At 39.6% G+C, this 26,506-nt stretch overlaps 1 protein-coding gene across 5 annotated transcripts in view; it reads right to left on the reverse strand.

Annotated features, from left to right (window-relative positions):
• Positions 1 to 22,954, reverse strand: part of KANSL1 (KAT8 regulatory NSL complex subunit 1) — a 201,180-nt gene extending 178,226 nt beyond the window's left edge. For 2 of the 5 annotated variants that reach the window (XM_058284440.2, XM_004447124.4), the window contains exons 1-2: positions 22,889 to 22,954; positions 21,175 to 21,319 (exon numbers count right to left, since the gene is read on the reverse strand). The gene's annotated coding sequence lies outside the window, so the exon portion shown is untranslated. Of the gene's footprint in view, positions 1 to 21,174; positions 21,320 to 22,111; positions 22,564 to 22,888 lie in introns of those variants that run through there. The other 3 variants (XM_004447123.5, XM_071210721.1, XM_058284438.2) reach the window with 3 other exon arrangements.
• Positions 22,955 to 26,506: the final 3,552 nt, after the last annotated feature.

Raw genomic sequence — 26,506 nt, forward strand, 5'->3', positions numbered from 1 at the left:
TAATAATAATAGGGTGGGTTGGGGGAAAAATACTTTGGTTAGTAGAAATATTTTGACAATGCTCCTTAATCATTAGTTTAAAATGTTTAACAACAATGCAAGGTATTGGTGGTAGAGTGAAGTATGAGAGTCCTGTATAATGTCATATATGTTTGTTGTGTAAGTTTACAACTATTACGATATATACACTTATTGTTTATGTATGTTTATGTATGAGTGATATACTTCAATAAATTTTTTTTAAAAAATCAGTTGCTGAGTTATAGTGCAACTTCTCCAATCTTGTTTGGATGGCAAAGGAAACCTAAGGATTTTGGAAGATAGTACACCTGTTTCTTCCAATGGAGAGGCATACCATTCCTGGAAAGGAACATTACTTTTTAATTGGTAATTCCTGGAATCTTGAATTGGGTTCTGTGTACACTGAGGAGCATATAGTTGTGGACAAGGGAGTAATAGAGGCCATGCGATAAAAGGAAAGATCTTGTTGAAATGTCAACATAACCACAGATTGTAGTGAAATCAGAGATACTTTTTGTTTAAATATATTACAGAGCAAAATGCAAAATCTAATTTTTAAGACTGATAAGTAGTCTTCAGAGAAATGCCCTGCTTATGATAAGCTGCTCCAGACAGCCAAAGACCCTGGGAGACTTCAAAGGAAAAGCACTTGTTTAGATCATTTATAGATCAATATATGGGGCCCCAAACACTTGGACATAGTCCTTTTATGCAGATAATGGAACCTGAAAACATCTAATGAATAAATCGCCATGTGGGTAATATTATGAGACCACAAGCTATTAAGAGCATGAATGGAATTCAGGAAATGCTAAAGTCCCTGTCTTATCTCTGTCACTCATTTACTAAGAAATCATATATAGGTTTCTCAGTGGCAATCTTTTTTCATTTTATGAATTAGACTGACAAAAATAATAGATTCTAAATTATTTTCAACCACATTCCAAAGTAATTGCTGCAATCAAATTTAGACAGATATTTGTCTAACTAAATTTGTCCTAAATGAACTAGTTCAAATAACAGAATCAAAAAAATAAAATAAAATAGCTAAATGAAACTATCTTTTGTGGTTTGAAAAAAAAAAAAGGAAAATCACCTTCTGGGAAGGGGAAAAAACAAACTATTAATAACAGTCCACAGACTATGTACAGTGGCAATATCAAAATGTGATCCTGCTGGAAGTTTGAGGCCAGGGCTTTAATACAGTATTATTTATAACAATGGTTAATACTTGCATTCCTGACTTGAATTATTTCATTTTGATTTTCAATACAACAGGACATTCCCTTAAATCCTTACCTTTAATTCCCATTTGTTCATGAACACTTACTGAATGCCTATTAGATACCAAACACTGTATTAACTCTGGAAAAACTATTCAGTCACCATCAGAAAATATGTGGTAGCCAAGAAAAATACCTCTATTCATTGATATTTCTCAATGGTTAGAAATTCAAAGCTAAGAAGCAATAAGAGAACAATTAGCAAAATTTTAGTGGTTCTATGCTTCCAATTCTACTCTCTTCTGGTCCCTTCTCTGACTTGCCTAAACCACTCCAGGAATGCTAAAATTAGATGTTATTTATGACATGACCAAGTGGGACAACAAAACAACTATATTAGAATAAAATTAAGAGAAGAAGTTAAGAAAAACAAGTAGGAGGCAAGGACCTAAAGTGCGGGATTTGGAACCTGCCCCTACCCTGAATAGCTCGAGAGGCAAAAGATTCATAAGAGGAAAATTTGCAGCCTAATCCAGTTGCATTTAATTCTGCATCCCCTTTCATTATCAAATATTTGCTACTGCCTTATCTAGTTTTCTAGATGATTTCTGACTGCCACAAGTTCAGTAACAGATCATTTTGTTTTAACATAGTTATATCATTAACTATTATTTTCATTAAGTAATTAGGCAATTATAATTACTATTGCTAAATGAATGTTCAAAGTAAAAGCAAAATTATTTTCAAGATGAAGCCAAGAATGAGCACTACTCAACTCTTTCAATAAGGTATTAACCTGATATAAAAACCAAAGGCATCAGAAAACTACAGACTAATATCCCTTATGATTACAGATGTAAAAAATCCTCAACAAAATACTAGCAAAACAAAAGCCACAACATATAAAAAGGATTATACACCATGACCAAGTGAGATTTATCACAGCAATTCAGGGTAGGTTTAACATCTGAAAGTCAATTAACATAATATACCATATCAATAAAGAAAAACATGATCTCATTAAATGCAGAAAAAAAGGTATGTGACAAAATCCAACACCTTTTCATGATAAAAACGCTCAACAAACTAGGACTAGAAGGGATCTTCCTCGACCTGACAAAGGTTATCTACCAAAAAAGGCACAGCTAACATCGCACTTAATGGAGAGAAGTGGAATACTTTATCCCTAAAATTAGGAAAAAGAAGGACCTCTGCTCTCACCACTTCTATTCAACATTGCATTGGAGGTGCTAGCAAGGGCATTTAGGCAAGAAAAATAAATAAAAGCATACAGTTTAGAAGAGAAAAAGTGAAACTTTCTATTTGAAGGGACATTATCTTATATATTAAAAATCCTAAAGAATCCACAAATAAACTACTAGAGTTATGAGTGAGTTCAGCAAGTTTATAGGATAGAAGATCAATACACAGAAATCAATTGTATTTCTGTACACTAGCAACAAACGGCCCAGAAATGAAATTAAGAAAAACAATTCCAGTTACAATGGCATCAAAAAGGAAAAAATACTTAGAAATAAATTAACAAAGTAAGTGCAAAACATATACTCTGAAAACTTTAAAAATTGTCTAAAGAAAAATCAAAGTTGGACCCCTATCTAATATACCTCAAAATTAACTATAAATGGATCATAAACCTAAATGTAAAAGCTAAAACTATAAAACTCCCAGAAGAACACAGGAGTAAATCTTCATTACCTTGGGTTGGCAACAGTTTTTTTACATCTAAAGCACAAGTGAAAAAGAAAAAAGTAGATAAACTGGACTTCATTATAATTTTTAAATTTTGTCCACTAAAGGACAGCATTAAGAAAATGACAATGCAACCCACAGAATGAGAGAAAATATTTGCAAATCACATATAAAGAATTCTTACAGGGAAGCGGATATGGCTCAAGCAATTGAGCTCCCACCTACCATATGGGAGGTCCCAGGTTTGGTTTCCAGGCCTCCAAAAGAAGGTGGCAAGACAGTGAACTAATGTGACAGGCTGGGACTGTGAGCTGATGCAACAAGATGACACATCAAGAGACACAAGGAGGAAAAACATAAGAGATACAACAAAGAAGGGAGTAGAGGTGGCTCAAGCAATTAGGCACCTCTTTCCCATACAGGACATCCGAGGTTTGGTTCCTGGTGCCTCCTAAAGGGAGGAACAGACACAGCAAATGCAAACAATGAGCGGGTGGGGATAAATAAATAAAATAAATCTTTAAAAAAAATAAAGAATTCTTACAGCTCAACAGTAAAAGCACACACAATTCAGTTAAGAAATGGGCAAAAGATACATGAATAGACAATTCTCCAAAGAAGTTATACAAATAGCCAATAAGCATAAGAAAAGATCCTCATCATTAGTTAGCAGGGAAAAATAACTCAAGACCACAACAAAATACCAATTCACATACACTGGGATGGCCATGAACAATAACACAGGCAATTACAAGTGTTAAACACATAGAGAAATTCAAACCCTCATACCTTGCTGGTGAGAACGTAAAGTAGTACCACTACTCTGGAAAACAGTTTGGCATTTCCTCAAAAAAGTAAAAGAGTTACTCTATGACCTAACAATTCCACACTGTCTTAGTTTGCCAAAGGCTACCAGAGCAATATACCAGAAATGGGTTGGCTTTTATAATGGGAATTTACTACATTAAAATCTTAGTCTGAGCTGTTAAAGTGTCCAAATGAAGGCATCATGCAGAGATGCTATTTCACCATGCTGTAGCTAGTGTCAATCAGGCACATGATGGGGCATAATGATGGCTTTGCTCATCTCTCCTGGCTTCTCTGTGGTTTTTTTCTATGTCTCTGTGAGGTTTTTATTCCTCTATTTATAAAGGACTCCAACAAGAGGGTCAAAAAGACACACCCTGAGTCATGCCTCACTAAACAAATCTAATCAAAGGGTCCCACACCCACAGGAATGGACTAACTCCAAGAACATGATCTTTTCTGGGATCCACAAAAAAACCCAAGTTGTCACACACACACCTAGGTATAAATGCCAGAGAAATGAAAATACATGTTCAAAGAAAGACTTGTATACAAATGTTCATAAGAAGCATTATTCATAATAGCCAAAAGGTACAAGCAACCTAAATGTCCATCAACTGATAAACAGACAAACAAAATGTGGTATATCCATACAATGGAATATTAATATTATTCAGCGATAAAAAGGAACGAAGTACTAATACTTGAATGAACCCTGAAAATATATTAAGTGAAAGAAGCCAGTCACAAAAGAGTACATATGATATAATTCCATTTATGTGAAATGTCCAGAATAGGCAAATACTGTAGAGACAGAAAGAAGATGAGTGAATGCCAGAGGCTGAGGGACAGAGGGAATGCAGAGTGACTGCTAACAGATACAGTTTCTTTTTGGGTGTTGAAAATGTTCTAAAAATAGATTGTAGCAATGGATGCTCAACTGTCAATATACTAAAAACTACTTAACTATACATTTTAAATGGGTGAATTTTATGATACGTGAAATATATCTCAAAAAAGCTATTATAAAAAAGCTAACATAACACTTACTTTTAAATAACTTCACTTTGCAAAAAAATGCTGATTCACTTGTGAGACTGTCAAGAGAAGGCAGGCCATAATAATAACTCTGCCATTTATTTCCCCTTGAGAGATTACCTCTGAACATTAATTTGCCTTCAGGTTGTGGTTTCAAACACAGTGCCATTAGTAAATGGAAGCAAAATTTGGGCTCCTTCACACTCAAGTTAAGTTACCCTAAATTACGCTATGAGAGAATATTAGTAATATCCAACATGTGGTATTACTTGTATCTATGAGAATGATATAAGCTAAGACATTATCAGTGAGAAGACTTTAAGGATTACAAAATCCTATTACTGGAAGAGTTATCTTCAGGGATATAAGACTGGACTGTAATATAATTTATTTCTTATTTTTTATTTATTTTTTATTTTTAGGTACCAGGGGCTGGGGAATGAACCCAGGACATTGTATGTGGGAAGCTCAACCACTGAGTCACACTCAGCTTCCCTGAGTTGGTTTTTCCATTTGTTTTGCTTGCTTGTTTGTTTTTGTTTTTTCAGGAGGCACCTGGGACCTGGGATCAAGTGGTGGGCACTCAAACCCCGTGAACCATATCCACTCCCTATAATCCAATTTTAAAAGCTTAAACAAAAGCAACAGTAGTAAACACAAATTGAAAAATATTTTAATAGATGATCAGCAAAGCATCTATAAAAGGATAGTTCAAAGAAAGAATATTTGGTATTATCATCCTGAGCATTGTCCAGGGTATAAGAGGCCTAATCCACAAATATGAAGATCTGAGAGGGACAGTATGTGCTGAACTGGACAGAATATGCTTACCAATCAACTCATTTCCCACCCAAATTGATCATTTTATTTTTTTCCCCTGTAAATCAACAATTCTGGTATATGGTCCAATATAACTGTGATTAGCACAAGTCTATCCCTCAGTAATCATTAAACTGATATAATTAATGTGGGACTGGCATTCTATTTTAGCTCTGTCACTATGTAGCTATTTGGCTGCAGCAAATAATGACTTCACTGCTCTCAATTTCTTCATATATAAAACGAGAGCTGGGCTACCTTAAATCAAGGTTTTTTCTCCATCTAAAGTTCAACATTTCAGAAATCTATAAAGTACAATAATAATGTGAAGTTCAATGAACTATGTTGAACAAAACAAAACTTTGGGAAGGAAGTGATATAAAATCTGTAAATAATTCAATAAATGCTTTCTTAAAAAAATTAGGACCAACAGACATGTATAATAGAACTTGATTCTAAATTATATCAGATATCGGCATATATGAAAATTGGCACATATGACCATACTAGTAATAGAAATAAAAACACATTTAACCAACATTTTGTAAAGACAAGAAAAACTAAAAATACTTTATATGATTACCCAATTTTAGGGGAAAAACATAAAATCTAGACTTTAGTTAGATAAAACTAAAATTAAATTTTTACTTAAAAAGCAAATGTGAAATACTAAGCTTAGAGGTGGACTTTAAAATACCTCATTAAAAACAAAAGAATGGGAAGAGGTTGTGACTCACTTGGGCTCCCTTCTACCATATGGGAGGCCCTGGGTTCCTGTCCCAGGGCCTCCTCGTGAAGGCAGGCTCGCCTGCATGCTGCAGAGAGCCGCCAGCCCACAAGTACCACAAAGCGCCCCAAGCGCCATGGAGGACCGACTCAGCAAGGTGACGCAGCAAAAAAGGGAGACAAGTAAAAACACAGAAGAGCGCGCGTAGGGAATGGACACAGAGAGCAGACAACAAGCAAGCCACAAGGGAGGAAATAAATAAAAAAATAAATACAGACACAGAAGAATGCACAGCGAATGGACATAGAGAGCAGACAGCAAGCAAGCCACAAGGTGGGGGTGATTTAAAAAAAAAAGAAAGAAACAACAGATCAAAAAAGTCAAGTGGTCAACCAAAAATTTTAAATTGTTTCACAGAAAAGCAAAATAAACCATTGTGGGGGGGACAGTAAAGGAAAGGGGGGAAAACAACTTTTCTCAAAATAGGAAGACCACATATGAACATAACACCTCCATAGGCAAAACAATTAAAACCTTACAAGAGGGGAGCGGATGTGGCTCAAGTGGTTGAGGGCCTGCTTCCCACAAAGGCAGGTCCAGGGGTTCGGTTCCCGTGCCTCCAAAATACGAAAAAAACAAGCAAACAAACGAAAAAAAAAAAAACACTCAGGGAAGCTAATATGGCTCAGTGGTTAAGCGATGGCTTCTTCCCATGTACAAAGCCCCAGGTTCAGTCCCTTGCCCCAGGGCACCTCAAAAAAAAATTTCAAATACAGACTGGATAGGCCACTTTATAAAGAACACTGATAAAAGCAAGACAGCTCACAGAGTTAACTTTTGTTTGCTTCAATATTTACTAAGGCAGATATGAGAACATTTACCATACATGGATTGTGATTTAGACATAAAAAATTGGGAAACGGACTTTGGCCCAGTGGTTGGGGCGTCCGTCTACCATATGGGAGGCCCGCGGTTCAAGCCCCGGGCCTCCTTGACCCGTGTGGAGCTGGCCATGCGCAGTGCTGATGTGCGCAGGGAGTGCCGAGCCACGCAGGGGTGTCCCCCACGTGGGGGGGCCCCGCGCGCAAGGGGTGCGCCCGTGAGGAGAGCTGCCCAGCGTGAAGGGAGGGTGCAGCCTGCCCAGGAATGGCGCCGCCCACACTTCCCGTGCCGCTGAGGACAACAGAAGCGGACAAAGAAACAAGACGCAGCAAATGGACGCCAAGAACAGACAACGGGGGGGGGGGGGGGGGGGGGGGGGGGGGAATTAAATAAATAAATGAATCTTTAAAAAAAAATAATAATTAGACATAAAAAATTATGAGTGGGTATTGAGGCACTTTCCTAAATGAAGAAGTATAAGCAGAAGACTGATTTTAGGTAATGTTTTGGAAATGGTATATTTAACATTTTAATAAGTTATATGAAAGATATTGAGCATTTTCCATTTTGCAGACAGAATGACAATTTTGCTGATGATAAAATATCACACTGATATGAAAAAGTAAGGAAACTGAAAGGTAGAAAGAATTTTTAAGTGTGCAAATGATAAACATTTGCAAAAACTGGAATTTATTTTCGTTTAGAGAAAACTCTGGCAAACATGAAAGACGTGGTCAAATATCTGCAGAAAAGAAACTAGATTTGCTCTAGGTAGTTCCAATGTAGACAAAATTAGGTCCAAGGATGAAAATCCAGAGGGACACATTTCCATTCAACATAATATCAAGCATTCTAACCATTAGACCTAATAAAAAAGGGGACCCTTACCCTGATTTACCTCTAAGAGTCAACATAGATACTGAGTGGCTAATAAATTGTGGGCAGGAATATGTCAAGTATGTTACTGCATGGACAAAATGAAAAATAAGGCAGTTTCAGGAAAAAATCCAAGCTATACTTAAAGGTATTTCCAGTTTCCACTCAAAAAAGGAATTTTTGAAGGATTATAAGATGTTTTCTAAAGATAATGAGATAGGCAAGAGGACTTGGCCCAGTGGATAGGGCGTCCACTTACCACATGGGAGGTCCACGGTTCAAACCCTGGGCCTCCTTGACCCGGGTGGAGCTGGCCCACAAGTAGCGCTGATGTGCGCAAGGAGTGCCCTGCCACGCAGGGGTGTCCCCCACGTAGGGGAGCCCCATACGCAAGGAGTGCGCCCCATAAGGAGAGCCGCCCAGCACGAAAGAAAGTGCAGCCTGCCCAAGAATGGCGCCGCACATACAGAGAGCTGACACAACAAGATGACGCAACAAAAAGAGACACAGATTCCTGGTTCTGCCGCTAAGGAAAAAGTTCTTTAAACATATTGTTTTAGGGCAGTATAATCTTCCACACTTAAATTCACCATAATTTTTTAACCATTAATCTTGCTGCTCATTTAGGTTCATTCTCACTTCTCTCTAGTAAATAATGCTATAATAAGTATCCTTGTTCACAAATCTTTCTATACATCTTATTTTTTTCCTTGGGACAATTTCCTAGAAGTGGAATTACTGAGTTCAAGGACATTTTTAGGTTTGTTGATATGTGTTATAAAAGGACCTTCCAGAAAAAAATAAATAAAATAAATAAGAAAAAGTACCTTCCATAAAAATTGAGCCCAAGGTACACTTCTAACAGTTTTGCAGACAGCATAGTTCAAAATAATATCTCATTTTAATCTCCAATTCTTTGATTACTTGCAAGAATAAAAATGTTTCCCTTATGCCTCTTGGTCATATATAGTTCTTTGTGAACTCTGAGCATGTCCTCTGTCAGTAGGGTTTTTCTTACTTTCTCTTGGCTGTGACAAATATTTTTGAAAGCCAGTTGTGATGGAGTCACACATCAGTACCTTCAGCTACCCCTGCTGGCCAAAAAGATTACCACCATGATCAAGCACCAGATAAAGTGTTAGTTACAATTATAAGTTTGCCCATCTTCTGGGAGGTTGCTATAAACACAATCTACACTCACAAAAAAGAAAACTGTGTGTCTAAACTTATTTAACAGAGCTGTGATGGAGAAAGAGAGAGGGGATACCTGCTCACTAATGTCCAAGGATTGATGTCACAAAGAATTCTAAAATTATAATCATTTCACTATCAAATATACTACCTAGTTTGTACAGTCGCAAGTCTAAATAATATTCATTTCCCTATACTTTCTTCAAATAATGTGAAAACATTCTAGTTACAAGATAACACTGTTGTCAGAAATCTGGTTCTCCTTTCAAAAGCAAATAAGAAAACAAAAGGGAGTTAAAGCTTATAATGTACAGAGTTTCTATTTCGAACAAGGGAAACGTTTTTTGGTAGTGGATGGTGATGTAGGTGGCACAACATTGTGAATATAGTTAATAGCACTGAAGTATATGTGAATCTGATGTGGTTAAAGGGGAAATGCTAAATTGTATAAATGTCCAAGGACTGATGTAGCAAAGAATTCTAAAATTATAATCAGTTCACTGTCAAATACACTACCTAATTTGTACAATCACAAGTCTAAATATTTTTTTTTAAGTTTAAAAAAAAAAAATCCCATGGACCTGCACAACACAAACAGTGAACCATAAACTAAACCATGGATTATAGTTAATAGTACAATTATAAAAATGTGCTTTCATCATTTAGAACAAATGTATCACACCAATACAGGGTGTTAATAATAGTGTAGTATATGGGAATCCTGTATTTTATGCAAACCCACAACTTTTCTAATAAAAGAAAAAAAAAACCCACACATGCCATACCTGGAATAATCAAATTCATAGAGACAGACAGAAAGTAGACTACTAGTTACTACAGACCTGGTGGGGAGGGGTAGGAATGAGGGATTACTGCTTAATGGGTACAGAGTTTCTGTTTGGCATGTTGAAAAAGTTTTGGTAATAGATGGTATTAATGATAGCACAACACTTTGTATGTAATTAATATCAGAGAATTGTACACTGGAAAGTGGTTAAAATGGGAAACTGTGAGTTGTAAATATGTTATCAAAATTTAAAAGTTTAAAAAGTTAAAGAACAAAATAAAACAAAAAAAAAATCTTGGTAATACTTATTCCAAAACTGCTCAAATTTATCAGACTGGGTCTTAACGCTCTAAAGGGAAGGGCCAGGATTAGCAAATGGGTATGACTAACTCAGCTTTTCCCATGATACCTACCTCAAGATGCACTTCACAAGTTAGGCAATGCAGTCCTTTGATCATTGACTCAACACATGTTTACTAAGTGCCAGCAGATGGCAAGCAATAAAAATACAAGACAAGACTCAGCCCCTACTGTCAAGGAACTTAGAGACTAGTTGGGATGAGAGAGACGCAAACCAACAATCATTGTATAGCAGAAGTGTTAGATATGCTCACACTTGCACACACACACACAAAACAAAGCCTGGGCACACAGGAAGCTCTCAATGTCAGCTACTATTGTTGTTGTTGCTATTGTTACTGTTATTACCACCATTACTAAAAAAAAAAAGACTAGGGAGAGCAAGCGTAACTCAGTGCTTAAGCACCCGCTTCCGTACGAGGTCTGGGGTACAATCCCCAGAACCTCCTTTAAAAAAAAAAAAGGACAAATAAGTCTTCAGAACAGGAACATTTTAAGCAGAAACAACTGCCTGTGTGAAGGTCCAGAGGCCAAGAAAAACAGAATGCAAGCAGTTCAGCACCCTCAGTGCAGGGTGTTCAGGAAGGTGAGGAGGGCCTGGTTGCTTGGCAAAGGCATTTGAACTTTATCCTGAAAGCTAGGAGGAGCCATGGTGGAGGAGGGATATGATCCTCAGATCATATGATGAGATCTCCATTTTTACAAGGGTTGTACTGGCAGCAACTTGAAGACAGAAGCCAGTCATAAATTAAACAGAACACCACCAAGACAATGATTAGAAGGCAACTGAAAGTCATGCAGGCAAACGGCGATTACAACCTCAACTCAGAAAAGAGGAGTGGGAGGGACCAGGGAAACATGGCCTGGGATCTCAAGATTTTGGTGACTGATGGACCACAAGAAGGAAGTCAGAGGCCCTAGTCACAAGCCCCTGATTTGTGTGACTGTGTGAATGATGGCACAATTCACTAGGATATGAAGATAGGAGGAGGTTGGACTTGGGAAAGTAGATGATGAGATCAGTTTGAAATGTCCATGGGACATCCAAGTGGAGAAGTCCAGGAGGAAATTGTGTATATAAGATTGGAGATCAGGAGACCATTCAGAGCTGGAAAAAACACATTTGCAAATCATTGGCATGTGGATACCAAGTGAGGCACAAACTTAGATGATGTTCCCTAGGAACTGCACAGAGTGAGAGGAAAGAGGGCCAATGTAAAGTAAACACTGATGTTTAAAGGGGTGAAAGAAGGAAAAGTCTGCAAAGAAAACCAAGAAAAAGCAGCCAGATATGATGATGACAGAAAGAGCCAGCACGTAACGTTACTGTGTGCCAGTTAGTCTACATGCTTCACATGCTCATTTCCTCCTCCCAACAGTCCTATGAAGTAAGTGCTATTATTTTACAAATGAAGTAGCTCTGGCATAGAAAGGTCAAATGACTTCCCAAGGTCACACAGTAAGTGGCAAAGCTGAAATTTGAATTCAGGAGTCTGGCTCCAGAGTCCATGTTCTGAATCCCTATGCTACAATGCCTCCCTCAAATGAAGGCAAGAGGCCAAGAGGGACAACCATAACCACGGCCAGGGAAGGAAAAAGTTAACGGATAGAGGAATGGATAGAGGAATGGTCCGCAGTGTCAGACACTGCAGGGAAGCTTCAGAAGATAAAGACAGAAGGAGATCCTCTGAATTTGGCAATAGGGATGAATCTACAAGGGCAGTTTCAGTGCAACAAATAGGTAGAAAACGAGTCAATAGGATAAAGGGTTGAAGATTGGTTGGGAAAGTAGACAAATGAAAGCAAGAGGTCCCCACAAGGAGAAAGAAAATAGCCGAAAAGACCAGAGGAACAGACTTAGAATGGAAGAGATGAAGGATCCATGTTGTCTACATTCTAGGGGACAAAAATATGGTGGGCAGAGTCACCTTTATAAGCAAGGCAGCTATGTAATCTCTGAAGTAGTCCCCAGAACAAGATGCTTTTAGAATTAAATGCTAATTTATATTTTTTATTTGACTCCATTATTCCTACTTTAAATTTCTTTAAATCATGTACCTGAATACAATAAGCCTCCAGAACTTACTATAGCTACTTCTTTTGTCCTCTGAAATAGACCAGGCAACAATGCTCAGCACTGGCTCCTACTGCCTGCTACCTGACCTCACTCCATCCCCCCACGTTGCCACTTGGCCTAGGCCGAGTCGCCACCCTTTCTAGCCTAGTCAAATAGCCCTTCATGCCACAGTCCAAACAATTACCCAATATCACTAACTCCTTTACTTCAAGATAGGAGCCAGAAGTAGGAATTTTAGAACTAGCCCCTTATGATCCTGAAAAAGCAATTTCATAAAATCTATTTATTGAGAGCACTCCCAGACCACTGTAAAAATCTGATGAAAGCAATGGACCCTTTCTCTCCATAAAATGCATGGGCAGAAACACAACATTTTGCATTGGACTGCCAAAATGTATCATTCTTCATATATTTTATCCATAGAAAATCCCTCCAGCATCACTAGTGGTCTATTTATTCTTACATGACAAATAATTTACATAAGCTTAGTTTGACAGTAGTCTAGCCTATCACAGAAAGCATAAAAAGGGAGGGCCCTTAGCTCCAAAATCCCTAAAGTCAAATACCTGGGCCTACTTCTTAGATTCAGGAAATCCCAAGTCTCTTCAATCCCCACAAATGATGAGACATGGAGAGCAAAACTGTATCTCAACCTTAATTTTTCAAATAGAATTTTACTATAATAACTTAAAAAAAAAAAAAAACACAGGTCTCCAGGGCATGTATATAGGGTATATAAAATGTTCAGATATTTGTCAGGTATTTTCATAGTAGTTATAGGTACAAACAACAACTGAGGGAGTTCCTAGCCAGGGGAGCTCTGTCACATTCCCCAGTGGAAAAGCAACAATCCCCCAAGCACAAGGGCAAAGAACAGTGAAGAAGGATGGTCCAGTGATGAGCCCCTGATACTGATGACTATGCTTATGAGCCTGTGTGCCTGAAATTTCAACTAGGCCTAGAACTGCAAGGTGCCTAAGAGTTACCTCCTGAGAGCCTCCATATTGCTCAAATGTGGCTACTCTCTAAGCCAAACTCAGTATGTAAGTGCATTACCTTCCCCCCAGCGTGGGACCTGACTCCCAGGGATGAGCCTCCCTGGCGCCAAGGGATTACTACCAATCACTAACTGGTGATGCAACTAGAAAAAGACCTTGAATAAAAGGGGGAAGTGGTAAAGACAAATGAGTTTATATGGCTAAGAGTCTTCAAAAAAGAGTCAGGAGGTCATCAGAGGGGTCGCACTTACGAACACCTCAGCAGGATCCCAGAGACAGTCAAAGCAGATACATCCCCAAGTAGTGGTGTTCCTGAGGGCTACAGAGACACACAAGGTCTACTGTTATGGCAGATGGCTCTAGAGTTCAATGCCTCGTCAGTGGGACCTACTTTGGAATTTGTGTTCCTGTGTGTGATGGAGTTCGACTCAGATGTGACCTTTCTACACATGCCTCTTCTGTCACTTTTACTGAACCTGTGGTTGGTGCTAGGGTTGGTGTATACTCAGGAGTCAAATCTCTTGACTGGCCATGTGCCAGCTGGGCCCTGAGCCTCAGCAGAGTTGCAACTCCTACTCTCTGGTTCGTTGGTCTTACCAGATCAGCTAACAGGGAGATGAAGATGGTCAACCAGCACACCAGGGAACCGAGAGTGCCTACAACTGCAAGCAGAAGAATCGCATCCATCACCCATGTGGATCTAAGCTCCCTCTCGATATAGAGGTGGAGTGGTCATCACCATCTCAGGGTCCACAGGATGAAGGAATAAAATATGGATTAGAGTGGACTTACTGGTATTCTACTATAGAATTATTGTGACTAGTAACAGAAGAAATTGTAGCATTGATGTGGAGAATGTGGCCTTGGTAGTTGCTGAGGGCAGGGAGAGGGATGAAGAGATATGATGTGGGGGCATTTTTAGGACTTGGAATTATCCTAAATGATACTGCAGGGACAGATGCTGAACATTATATATCCTACCATAACCCACTGAATGGACTGGGGGAGAGCACAAACTACAATGTAAACTATTATCCATGCGGTGCAGCAGTACTCCAAAATGTATTCGCCAATGAATGTACCACAGTGATGAAAGAGGTTGTTGATATGGGAGGAGTGGGGTGGGGTGGGTGTGGAGTATATGGGAACCTCTATATTTTTTAATGTAACACTTTTTATGATCTATGTATCTTAAAAAAATACAATTACAAAAATAAAATAAACAGGAGGCTGAAACAAGGGCAGTAACTGCCTAATACTAAGCTAGGAGATCATAAAAATGCATAATAACAGACATAAGAATATAGACAAAAGCCCAAGAATATGCAATAGGTATATACTAATCCACTAATACAGAATAGTTTTTTTTTCTCAGACTACTTTTGAGGTATTTGAAGGCACGTTTTATTTCAGCACAGTAACTGCCATATGAAGATCTTCAATAATTTTAAATTATTAAAAGGCAAAATGTTGAACAAGGTATTTTCTTTAAGGAGGCAGAGAAATATGTAATACATTTTTAAAATAGTTTCACCTAAGTGATTACAATTTTAAAATCTTAACATAAAAGTTCCAAGAGAGAAAATTTTGAGTCAAAAATACCTATATAGACCAGTGATGAAAAATAAGGTTTAAAACAAAACAGAAAGGCCAGTAGCAGCAGCCAGATAGTCAGGGCTCTATATTCTGTGTGAAAAGTTTCAACTTTACTTAAAGGCAAACAATAGCCACTAAAAGTGGAATGGAAGCAGAAGGCTGGCCAAATAAGTGCAGCCAGAGGAAGAACTTCCTCAAAGTCTTATTTCTGGAATTACCTAAGCTAACCACACTAAAAGTGATAGTTTGAAGCTAAGCGTTAGAGGAAAACCATGCCAGCTTCTTCAAATAGGTCATCTTACTGAATATAAAATATCTCTTTATTCACACAGGGTGGGCACCATTAATCCCACATATTGGGTATCCTTAGCTCCCAAATCCCTAGTCAGATACCTGGGCCTAGTTCTTAGATTAAGGAAATCCCATCAATTCGCACAAATGATGAGAAATGGAGAGCAAAACTGTATCTCGACCTTAATTTTTCAAATTGAATTTTACTATAATAAGTTTAAAAAAAAACTTACATTCTAAAAGTTCAATTATGCATATGCATTAAGTTTCACCAATAACAAAAAGCTGTATACATTAAAGATAAACATATAAGACACCTAAGAAATAATCTAACTCTTTGAGTCATGTTCCCAATTTGCACCAAAATTTGCATTTCCTGTGTGTAGGTGTTGAGGGTCTACCATCTATACTGAGTGATATGTCTCTGGGGCTGAGAAAAAGATTATTGGATATCATGAAAAAAAAAATAGCCACTCATGTTTATTGAACACATACTACTTATGAGGATTTTTCTAAGCACTTTGCATCAATAAACTTATTTAATTGTTACACAGGTTCACTCTAGAAGCCAGGTACTATAATTACACCCTTTTCACAGATGAGGACACCAAGGCTATAAGAGGCTAAGGAACTTGCACAACCTCATACAGCCAGAAGCCTCACTCTTACTACTAGGCTATAGAAACTATTATTAATGGTAATTATTATGATAACAGTAGTAGCTCACACTAAGCTAGGTACTACACTATGTTCTTTACAGATATAATCAACACAACAATTCTCTTAAGTGTTATTATTTCCAGTACAATGGAGGACCCTGAATCTAAGAAAGATTAAGAAAATTACCCAAGATCACATAGCCAAGAATGTGATAATGTATCTAATCGCCAACTTAAACAAATGAACAATAAAGAACTTTTTCTGATAAAACTTTAGGACCTTGCAGTTTAGTACTAGAAATATACACTTACAAATTCAAAATTTTTCAAGATTTCAGGAGAACAAGGCTCCTAGATTATGGGACTCCTTGTGTCCCTTCAACCACTATATGCTCTCTCAGCTGGGGTGCTATTTCTCTGACTTCCAGGCACAGGAATGGAAGAAAAGACATAAGGACTGAGATGATGCTTTCTATATGTTATAATTTTTTTTTTAATTTTGTATTTAATTTTTTGAAAGGGTAATAGAATCACATGATACAGACATCAGAAAGTATAAAAAGATATAGTACAGTGAGAAGTCTCCTTCCCATTCTATTCTCTAACTTTCCAGTTCCTAGGTCAGGTAACCAATATCATATAGCCTTGTTTATTCTTCTAATGCTTTTTTTTTTAATGCAAATACAAGTCAATATAACTTCTCTTTTTCTCCTTTAAAAAAAAAAGTACACCAATGTTCATAGGAGCATTCACAATAGCCAAAAGGTGGAAGCATTCCAAATGTCCATTAACAGATGAATGGATAAACAAAACGTGGTATATACATACAACAGAATATTGTTCAGCCATAAAAAGGAATGAAACTCAGATATATGGGTGACTTCGGGGAAGAAGGCAGACTAGAACAACACAGGACTCTCTTCTCCTTCGGAAAAATAGCTAGAGGACAGGCTGAAACAGCCAGAAAAAGATCTTCTAGGGTTTAGGTCACCAGGTGAAGGCTGGACACTGCCCAGAAGAGAGAAGGACAGAGCAAAATCATGACAACAGAACCATGAGTTGAAACCAGCAGCTCCTGCTGCCAGCACCATCCCCCACACTAAAGACACTAGAATTCTCAGGCCTCTGAGCCTGCGGTTACAAAGGGGGCTCCAGGGATCTACTACCCCAGGAAAGGGGAAAGAGAAGGACGCAGCCTAAGGATGACTCAGCTTCTGACCCACAAATTTGGTCTGCTGTGTCCCAGAAGCCCTTCCAGGCCAGGTGGGATCACACACTGGTTTGCCCTGGGCGCCCAGGAAGGACTGGAGACATGCCACCCTTGACCCTCACAACCTCCCTCTCTTCTAGTTGGGACTAATTGCTGAGGACGCCCCAGGAAAGGGGAGAGAGAGGGACACAGCTAAGGCTGACTCAGCTTTTTTTTGACTCACAAATTTGGTCTGCTGTGTCCCAGAAGCCCTTTCAGGCCTTTGTTTGCCTTGGAGTCCGCAAAGGGCTGAAAATATACAACCCTCCCAATCGCCTCCTCTACCAACAGACTGACTGACTGTTGTGGACTCAGAGGGGAGTGGAAATATTTCCAACTGGGGAAAAGGGAGGGGGCTGCCATAGAAGGCTAGAGAGTTGTCTCAGAGAAAGTTTGAAATTACAAGACTCATAGCCTCCAGACTGGAAGCTCTAGCACACTGATCAGGTCTGTGTTGCAACAAATACACTCCAACTCCGACCAGGCACTGAACTGAGAGTTGCCAAGAGCACCATCAGCTGGCAGACCGAGGAAGTGCATGCAAGAAAATTAAAAATAAGAAGCAGAGGCTTTTTCCAGCCTCTGTTGCCTTCCTCCCCAAGGTCCTAGGAAGTGACTCTACAACTGATTAACGGGTCCAGTGCCCAGTTTTGAGCAACTAGCAGGACAATCCTAATTCAGATATATGCTACAACATGGAAGAACCTTGAAGACATTAAATTGCGTGAAATAAACCAGGCACAAAAAGGAAAGATATTGTTTGATTCCACTTATATACTACAATATGCAAATTCACAGAGCCAGAAAGTAGAGTACATGTTGCTAGAGGTGGCAAGGGGAGGTGTGGAAAGGGAAGTTGGTGCATAAAAGGTATAGGCCTTCTGTTTGGGGTGAAGAAAAGGTTTTGGTAGTGGATGCTAGTGGTGGTGGCACAATATTGTAACGATGCCACTGAATAGTATGCTTGGGAGTGGCTGAGCTGAGAAATTTCATGATGTGTGTATGTTACCACAATTTTAAAAAAATGAGAGACACTGTTCTGCATCTGGCTTTTCACTTACCTGTATATCTTTCCATATCATACTGAATTATATTTTAATTCTATCCTTTTGCTTGTTAAGAATACTTTATTTGCTTTCATCATAGTTCAGTCTAACAGGCAAGATAACCTGTTAACCCTAAGAGCTACCTGAGACAACTGATGGTGGCACCATGTCACACACCAAAAACTACATACCTCTTATCTCCCCATATCCTCATTTTCAATTTGTTCTTTTCTCCAATTTGTTCAATTCTCCTTCTTCCTTTTCCTGTCCCATCTCCATCTCCTATCCCCTAAATCTGACAACTGGACCTTGAAAATCACTGCTATTGCTTAGTCATGGTTGGCAATATTTAGGCTTTAAAAAAAAAAGTAAATGGGAAGCAGACTTGGCCCAGCAGTTAGGGTGTCCGTCTACCACATGGGAGGTCTGCGGTTCAAACGCCGGGCCTCCTTGACTCATGTGGAGCTGGCCCATGCACAGTGCTGATGTGCGCAAGGAGTGCCGTGCCATGTAGGGGTGTCCCCGCGTAGGGGAGCCCCACGCGCAAGGAGTATACCCCATAAGGAAAGCCGCCCAGCGTGAAAGAAAGTGCAGCCTGCCCAGGAATGGCACCGCCCACACGGAGAAACGACATAACAAGATGATGCAGCAAAAAGAAACAAAGATTCAGGTGCCACTGACAACAACAGAAGTGGACAAAGAAGACGCAACAAATAGACAAAGAAGACACAGCAAACAGACACAGAGAACAGACAACCCGGGTGGGGGGGAGAAATAAATAAATCTAAAAAAAGAAAATTAACAAAAATTATTTAATTGAGGAATTCTTTGTCTGGAGTTATTTTCCTTTGGTATTCTGATTTGTAAACTCCAAAATGGACACTAGTTTCTATAAACATGGAAACAAGCATATTCTCAGGTCTAACATTTAAGTAATGCAACTACAAGGTTGCTACTGACATAATTCTATAAAGCATAAGAACTATGGAAACTAAACATTTGGCTCCAAATTATACTTTAATTAACCTATTGTTTCTTTTTCATCAAAAATAAGTAGCTCCAATCTGAAAACACTTCTCAGAAACGTCTTAAAAATATTTACAAGTGAAAAAGAAAACTCATTCTCCCTTTTATTTTCCACCCCCAAATTTTTAACCCCTCCCCAAAAAAGTGTTCTTTTTTCCTGTCCAGATCAAATACTTCAATTTTTTTTTAAGTAATAAAAGTAGAAGACAAATGTTAGCAAATAAATGATTTGTTTAGACTCAGAAAAAGCCATCCACTGATTACAGGACTGATGGGGAACATAAAATTAAGGCAGCCACATAACGATACACAAGTAATTAGGTAGTAACTCACACAGTATTGGAGCAGTGACTTCCATTCTGTATTCCTGCTATGGTACAACCTCAGGAGTTACCATGGAACCATATTATAACACTCCAGGTTCAAAGAGGTTTAGAGGTACAATTTTAAACATCATAAAGATCTTAAAAAGCATACCTCTGTGTAACTAATATATTAATTAAAGCCAAGGTGACTGCAAAATGAAATTGATAATGTGATCCCAATTTCCTTGGATTTCTAAAGAACTAGTACCTGCTGATATAACCTTCTGCCTTCTTCCTAAAGAACACAGAGGCCACTATGTCCAGGCACTAAATACACCATATTGAAAAGAAACACCTTTATGTAAGGTCCTCCAATTCCCATGGGTTTAGGACTTCTGGCTGGGATCCCCTGGAAAGCCCTCCAACTCTACAAGGAGAATAGCTGGAAAAACTGTTACTTAAGCTTCCTTCATAATAACATAAGCTCTCATTATCCAACAACTGCAACTGGAACATAAATGACGATAAGAACTCAGTCTACATTACCTAAAGACATCCCACAAGTCCAAATATTTAGGTTACACAGACTGCATTAATTTGGAATTCCACACAGGGATTACCACAGAACAATCTTAACTATACTAATATCTAATGTTGAGGGATGACAATCTGTGTCACCTAGGGAAGCTTCCATCACTCATTTTCTCTCTCTATCCCTCCTCCCATTTTCCTTCCTACATGTCCTAGGCTTGCACTCTACTTAGCTAATGGAAAGTCCTTTGGCCATCTATACACAAGGGATGGGAAGGAAGCAAGAGAGACTGCAGAACCACCATACCAACGAGGGCTTTTTCATCTAAAGGCTATTCTGTCCATACTGCCCAAACCAGGTTTACCCAGTGAGATGAAAATAGGCACAAAATGCTACCTGTGAGGAAAATAGCACAAAATCTCATGCAAAGGACTAGGGAGCAGAAGCAGGACTCCCCAACACAGTTGTCCACATACATCAGAATGTTCTAATATACTACATGAAGTTTCAGAATAAATAGTTAATGACACATCTTTTTTAACACATGAATCAGCTACTGATTTGCAAGAATAGGTGTACCCTAGTACCTATGACTCTGAAGTACCTGTTTGAAAGTGAACCACAACATCTGAATTGCCAACACAGCCTACTGGGATTGGAACAGACTTTTCAATTATGTGGTTTGTCATAATTTAAAAAAAAGATGAACACATCATTACAATGGAAGTTTTATTTGAGAACTTCAGTAATATTTTAATGCCAATAATCAAGAGCACTAGCAATACAAAATAAAGAGTAACCAATCAGTCCTAGGAAGCAAACACAATATTAATTTTTGAGGGGAGAGGAGTACCAGGTAAGATGGCTGAAGAATAGCAAATTTGAAAATTAGAAAGTTCTCATTCTAGAGAAACATAAATAAAATGAGATCATTAATGAAAAATACCATCTTACCTTAAGAGGCATCCAAACAGCATTCATAGTGTCAGGAATAGTTCAGACAATACTCAAAAATGAGCAAGAAGAGAGTCTTAGTAATTCCCTCAGTGTTACCAAGTATGAACAGGTAGGAAAATTTTTTATTGTTTCAAGAAGGTATCTGAAAGAGAAAACTTTCACTTAGACTAAAAAATATTCAAGAATAATCAAACAGTTTAAGCTACCTGGGAAGAGATTTGAAGTACTATTTGTCTAACAATCCTAAAAAGATATACAAAACACACCTCCCTTTGGAAGTGGGCAAATGTGTGTCTGGCTCTCTCTCTTTATATATATTCTTAAATATATTTTATATAAAAAGAGAAATTAATATGTAAGGTATATTTTAGATAATACATAATTGCTTATCAAAGAATTTAGAAAACCAAAATACAAAAGAAAAAAATTATCCAGGGCACTTCAAAAACACTATTGAAAGGTGATTTCTGTTAACTGACCATTTAAAAAAGACTTTTGCCATGCTTAATTTTATTTAGTAAATTAAAATCTCTCTGATCATTCAGATTGTCCTACATTTTATTCAGCTTAAATTAAGTATCAGAGAACATTCCACCTGAAAAATAATATGTATTCTTGACTAAAGTACTGTAAGCAAATAAAAGACCCTTCTTCCCTAAAGATCTTTAAAAGCAGACCAAACAATTTAATTTTAGGAATAAGAAGGAGGCAAGTTTGCCCGGAGTCAGGAGGATGGACTGAATGCCCTCTTGTGGGATCCTTGTTCAGGTCCTAGGCCTGAATGAAATTCCAGCTTAACCAGTTACTGCTTCACTTAAAATGGAGGCTTGCCTGAGTAGAGACAAAAATGACAGCACCCACCTTTGTATAGATAAATTTCAAAAATCAAACACTAAAAAAAGCCCCTTTAAAAAAGAAAGAAAGAAATTAAAACCTCTGGAGTGGATTTGTTCTTGTTATGCGATTGTCACTTGGAAGACTTGGCATCACTTTCCTTACTGCTCATCGGATGGGGGGGGGGAGTGTGAGGAGTTTGACTCTAGACGCACGTCTCAGTCGGGTTTAATGTGCCCTTCCACGACCCCTACCTCAGAAGCCACGGGGAGAAAGGAAGGGGTGAGCCGAGTTCCCACCCCTCCCCCCACCTTGGACCCTTGTCCCAAACCTCAGCCCCCACCACCCCCAACCTTCCTGCGGTGGGGCGACTCGTCCTGCCCCATTCCCGTTGTACGGAGAGGGCGAACAGGCCACTGGGCTCAGGGTGGGGGCCGCTTGCGGCCGTTGCCCCGCTGGCTTCAGCAGGGGCGGCCCGCGGGATGCAGCTTCCCTTCCTCTCCGCGTCGGTCCGTCCCACCTCGGCTCGGCCTGGCGCTCCGGGCTCTGCTCGGTGTCCCCGGCCCTGGTCGGCCCCTAGGCAGCCAGGCCCCCTGCCTTCTCGACTGGCGGCCCGCCGCCCAAGCCTGCGGGTGGGCGCGGGGTGGGGGTCCCTGTGCCCCACACACGCGTCCCGGCTCCCCCAGCCCTGCCGCTTCCAGGGCCCTCGGCGGCTCCCGCTCCCCAGGCCCCTCGGCCCCCGCCTCCCGGCTGGGTCGCCACCTCGGGCTCTCCCCGTCGGGGCCGCTTTCCCTTCGCCACCATCACCCCTACCCACTCGTGCCCCCACCCCCCAGGGCACCAGTGCCAACGGCAGCTCCCCCAGCCCCGAACCTACCTGCACGGCTCAACCAAGCCTAGAAATGGGGGCGGAAACTCTTCCGCCCTCCTCCGTCTCTCATTGGCCCTTCCGGAGGCCATCGTAGGTACTATTGGCTGATGGCGGGTGTCCATCAGAGCGGCGGGGCGGTTCGGAAGGGGGAGAGGGATGCTGGTGCCTCGGCGTCCCTATCTCTGTATCTCGGTGTCTCTGTCTCTGTCTCGGCCCTTGGAAACGAGAGGCGTTTGGACGAAGGAACTGGAAGGGGGCCTGAGGTGGAAGGAATAGACTGAAGGAATCGTGGCAGCGCTTCCCACCAGTCGACCAATCGGAACCCCCACCTAAGTCCCCTTCAGTTCCTCTAATCCATCACCCCCAGTCCCTATTCCCCACCCCTTGTAGGTTCTTCATCCAGGAAGCGACGTGATGAAAACTCGAGGCCGGAAGGCCATGGGGGACATTTAATATATGTATATAAATGTATACACACATAATATATAGAGAGGTATGGATAAATATATATATGTGTGTGTGTGTACATCTGTGTAGTCAACCAGATATAAGGTCATGAGGGTCTAAAGAAAAAGGGCACATATTTCAAAAACAGAGAACTTGAGATTTAGTCCACGTAAAAAGAAATAAATCACTCTAAGCGCTGATAATAATGGTCACCTCCTAAGTGGGGAACTGAGTGCCAGGGAGACCAGCTGGGAAAAAGACATCTCACATATCACCTTATATATCCTTTTGTATCTTTTGATTTTTGTACCATTCACAAAAACTACCAATTTAAAAAAATTAATTGATTTAAATTTTCAAGTAATTCTAAAGCCGCAAAACTAGGGATGTAGGGAAGATGGTTGTCCAGGAAAATTGGGACAACATGCAGATTTGGGAGAGGAATCTTAGTTTTTAATATGTGCTTTTTGAGATACTAGTGGTAAAACCAAATAGAGGTGTCCCAGAGGCCTTTGGGGCTATGAAAATTATGAGAGGGTCAACAAACTGGATCAAAAAAGATTTAGGGTTCTCTACCTAACTATGGTGGTCGATGACATGCTTTAGGCCTTAGGATAAACTCTCTGAAGAAGTGGAGAGACACTTGCTTTTAAAGTCGGGAGGATGAAAGAATCAGAGGGTCAGTCAGGTAAAAGAAACAATACTGAAAAATCGCGAGAGTTAAGGGAGGGAAGTTCTACCGAAAAATACGATAATAAATCCATGAAAGCCTCACAGGCTGTGGCTCACTTTGGGCACTCTCTTTAGGCCTGGTAACTATGTGACAAGAACAATGAAAGCCAAGAAAAAACCATAAATCTGGGGGTTTTAACTTTTTTCCATGCTATGGATCCCTTCTGGTGAAGCATATGGATCCCATCTCACAGTAATGTTTTTTGTTTGTTTTAAACGTTTTATTTTATTTATTTATCTCCCTTTCTCCTCCCCCCGCCCCCCTTTTTTCTGCTCCCTGTGTCCATTCGTTGTGTGTTCTTCTGCATCTGCTTGCATTCTCAGGCGGCACCAGGAAACTGCGTCTCTTTTTTGTTGTGTCATCTTGCTGGGTCAGCTCTCTGTGTGTGCAGCACCGCTCCTGGGTGGGCTGTGCTTTTTTCACGCCGGGTGGCTCTCCTTGCAGGGTGCACTCCTTGCGCATGGGGCAGCCCTATGCAGGGGCACCTCTACATTGCACGGCACTCCTTGCGCAGCAGCAGTGCACGAGGGCCAGCTCACCACACGATTCAGGAGACCCTGGGGATCAAACCCTGGACCTCTATATCGTAGGCTGACATTCTATCAGTTAAGCCATGTCTGCTTCCCTCACAATAATGTTTTTAAATGTTTTTAAAGGAATTCAAAGGAAAACAATTATGTTTGTTGTTGGGATTAGATGGGATACCTGGACAGAACTTTTTTGGAGTAATACTGCCATAGCTTGGTGAATGCCTTTTGTCTGTTATTTTGTTTTTTGAATTTGGAATAAAGTTTGTTATTATTTTTTAAAAAGGGAAAACAATTATATCGAGATAGAGTTATCAAAACATTTTTGAAGTATGATATAGTAATATATGGGCTTTTATGAATTCATTAAATAAGATTTAATGGTAACTCAAATGACTATCACAATTTTGAGGTATTAATTGAACACAAATAATATTTCATGATATCTACAACTGTAATGAATATGAACATATCTGTGATTTCTATTGGCGATAAGATCACTGTTACATCTAATACTACTGTGATATATTGTTTATAGTCATAACTAAAGGAAATGCTAACTTTCCGTTAGACTTTAGTAAAAATAAAGGCATTTGTTTATTTTCTGAGTCAAGCTCATGGCCTCCCGAGTCTGTATACCACCTATTTTAAAAACTCTATCCTGGGAAACGGACTTTGGCCCAGTGGTTAGGGCGTCCGTCTACCATATGGGAGGTCCGCGGTTCAAACCCCGGGCCTCCTTGACCCGTGTGGAGCTGGCCATGCGCAGTGCTGATGCGCGCAAGGAGTGCCGTGCCACGCAAGGGCGTCCCCAGCGTGGGGGAGCCCCACGCGCAAGGAGTGCACCCGTGAGGAAAAGCCGCCCAGCGTGAAAAGAAAGAGCAGCCTGCCCAGGAATGGCACCGCCCACACTTCCGGTGCCCCTGATGACAACAGAAGCGGACAAAGAAACAAGACGCAGCAATAGACACAGAGAACAGACAACCAGGGGAGGAGGGGAAATTAAATAAATAAATAAATCTTTAAAAAAAAAAAAAAAAAGCTCTATCCTAAAGAAATCACTCTACCCACCTTCCACATAGCCACAACTGCCTGAGACCGTGCCTTCGCCCCTCATCCCTGTCTCTCTCTCCCACTTCCACCCTGGCTCCAGGCGCTTGCTGGTTCCCAGCCCTGCCTTCAAATGTCTGACATCCCTTGGACACAGAGGACAAGAGATTATGAGGAGCATTTGGAAGAAAGTTGTAAACATGTGTCTTCCTTGAAAGAAAAAAGAGAAAGCTTTGAGATTCAGATCTGAGATGATGGGAAAATGAGCCCAGGAGAAGGTGTCATTCATTCCCAAGAAGGAAAACAAATTATAAAAAGAAAACATCGTTATCAGTTATGAATTTTTATGAGTTTTAATTCTGCTTAAATCAGACTTAGAAAACAACTTCAGTCCAGCTCCTTATTTATATACCTGTAAAATGAAGTGAAAAATAATACCTATCTCCTAGGATTATTGTGCCAATTAAATAGGTTTCTTTATATAATGGATTTAAAACACTGCCTGGCACAAGCTAAACACACAATTTTTAATAATCATTATATTTGGCACCTAGTATTCCAGGGCATTCCATGAAAATGCTGGTATGATTATCCATATTAATGACATGTTTTATGCAAATTAAAAGCAATAAGATTAACCCAAGATACGTGTTTTTCATTTAAAGCCTTCAAAATTAGAATACTATTTTCATTCCTCTAAGGGAAAAGAACATCTATGCTTCTTTAAAGGGATTGTAGGCTCAAAAAAGAACAAAACTGAAACAAAAAAAGTTTTGTTACTCATATTACAAAGTACTGAAAAGGGATAATTTCCATAACGTTGTATGTAAAGACCTCCTACAAATCAATACAGACCAACAAATCCTT

This window comes from Dasypus novemcinctus, chromosome 21, assembly GCF_030445035.2.
Source record: "Dasypus novemcinctus isolate mDasNov1 chromosome 21, mDasNov1.1.hap2, whole genome shotgun sequence".
Taxonomy (NCBI): Eukaryota; Metazoa; Chordata; class Mammalia; order Cingulata; family Dasypodidae; genus Dasypus; species Dasypus novemcinctus.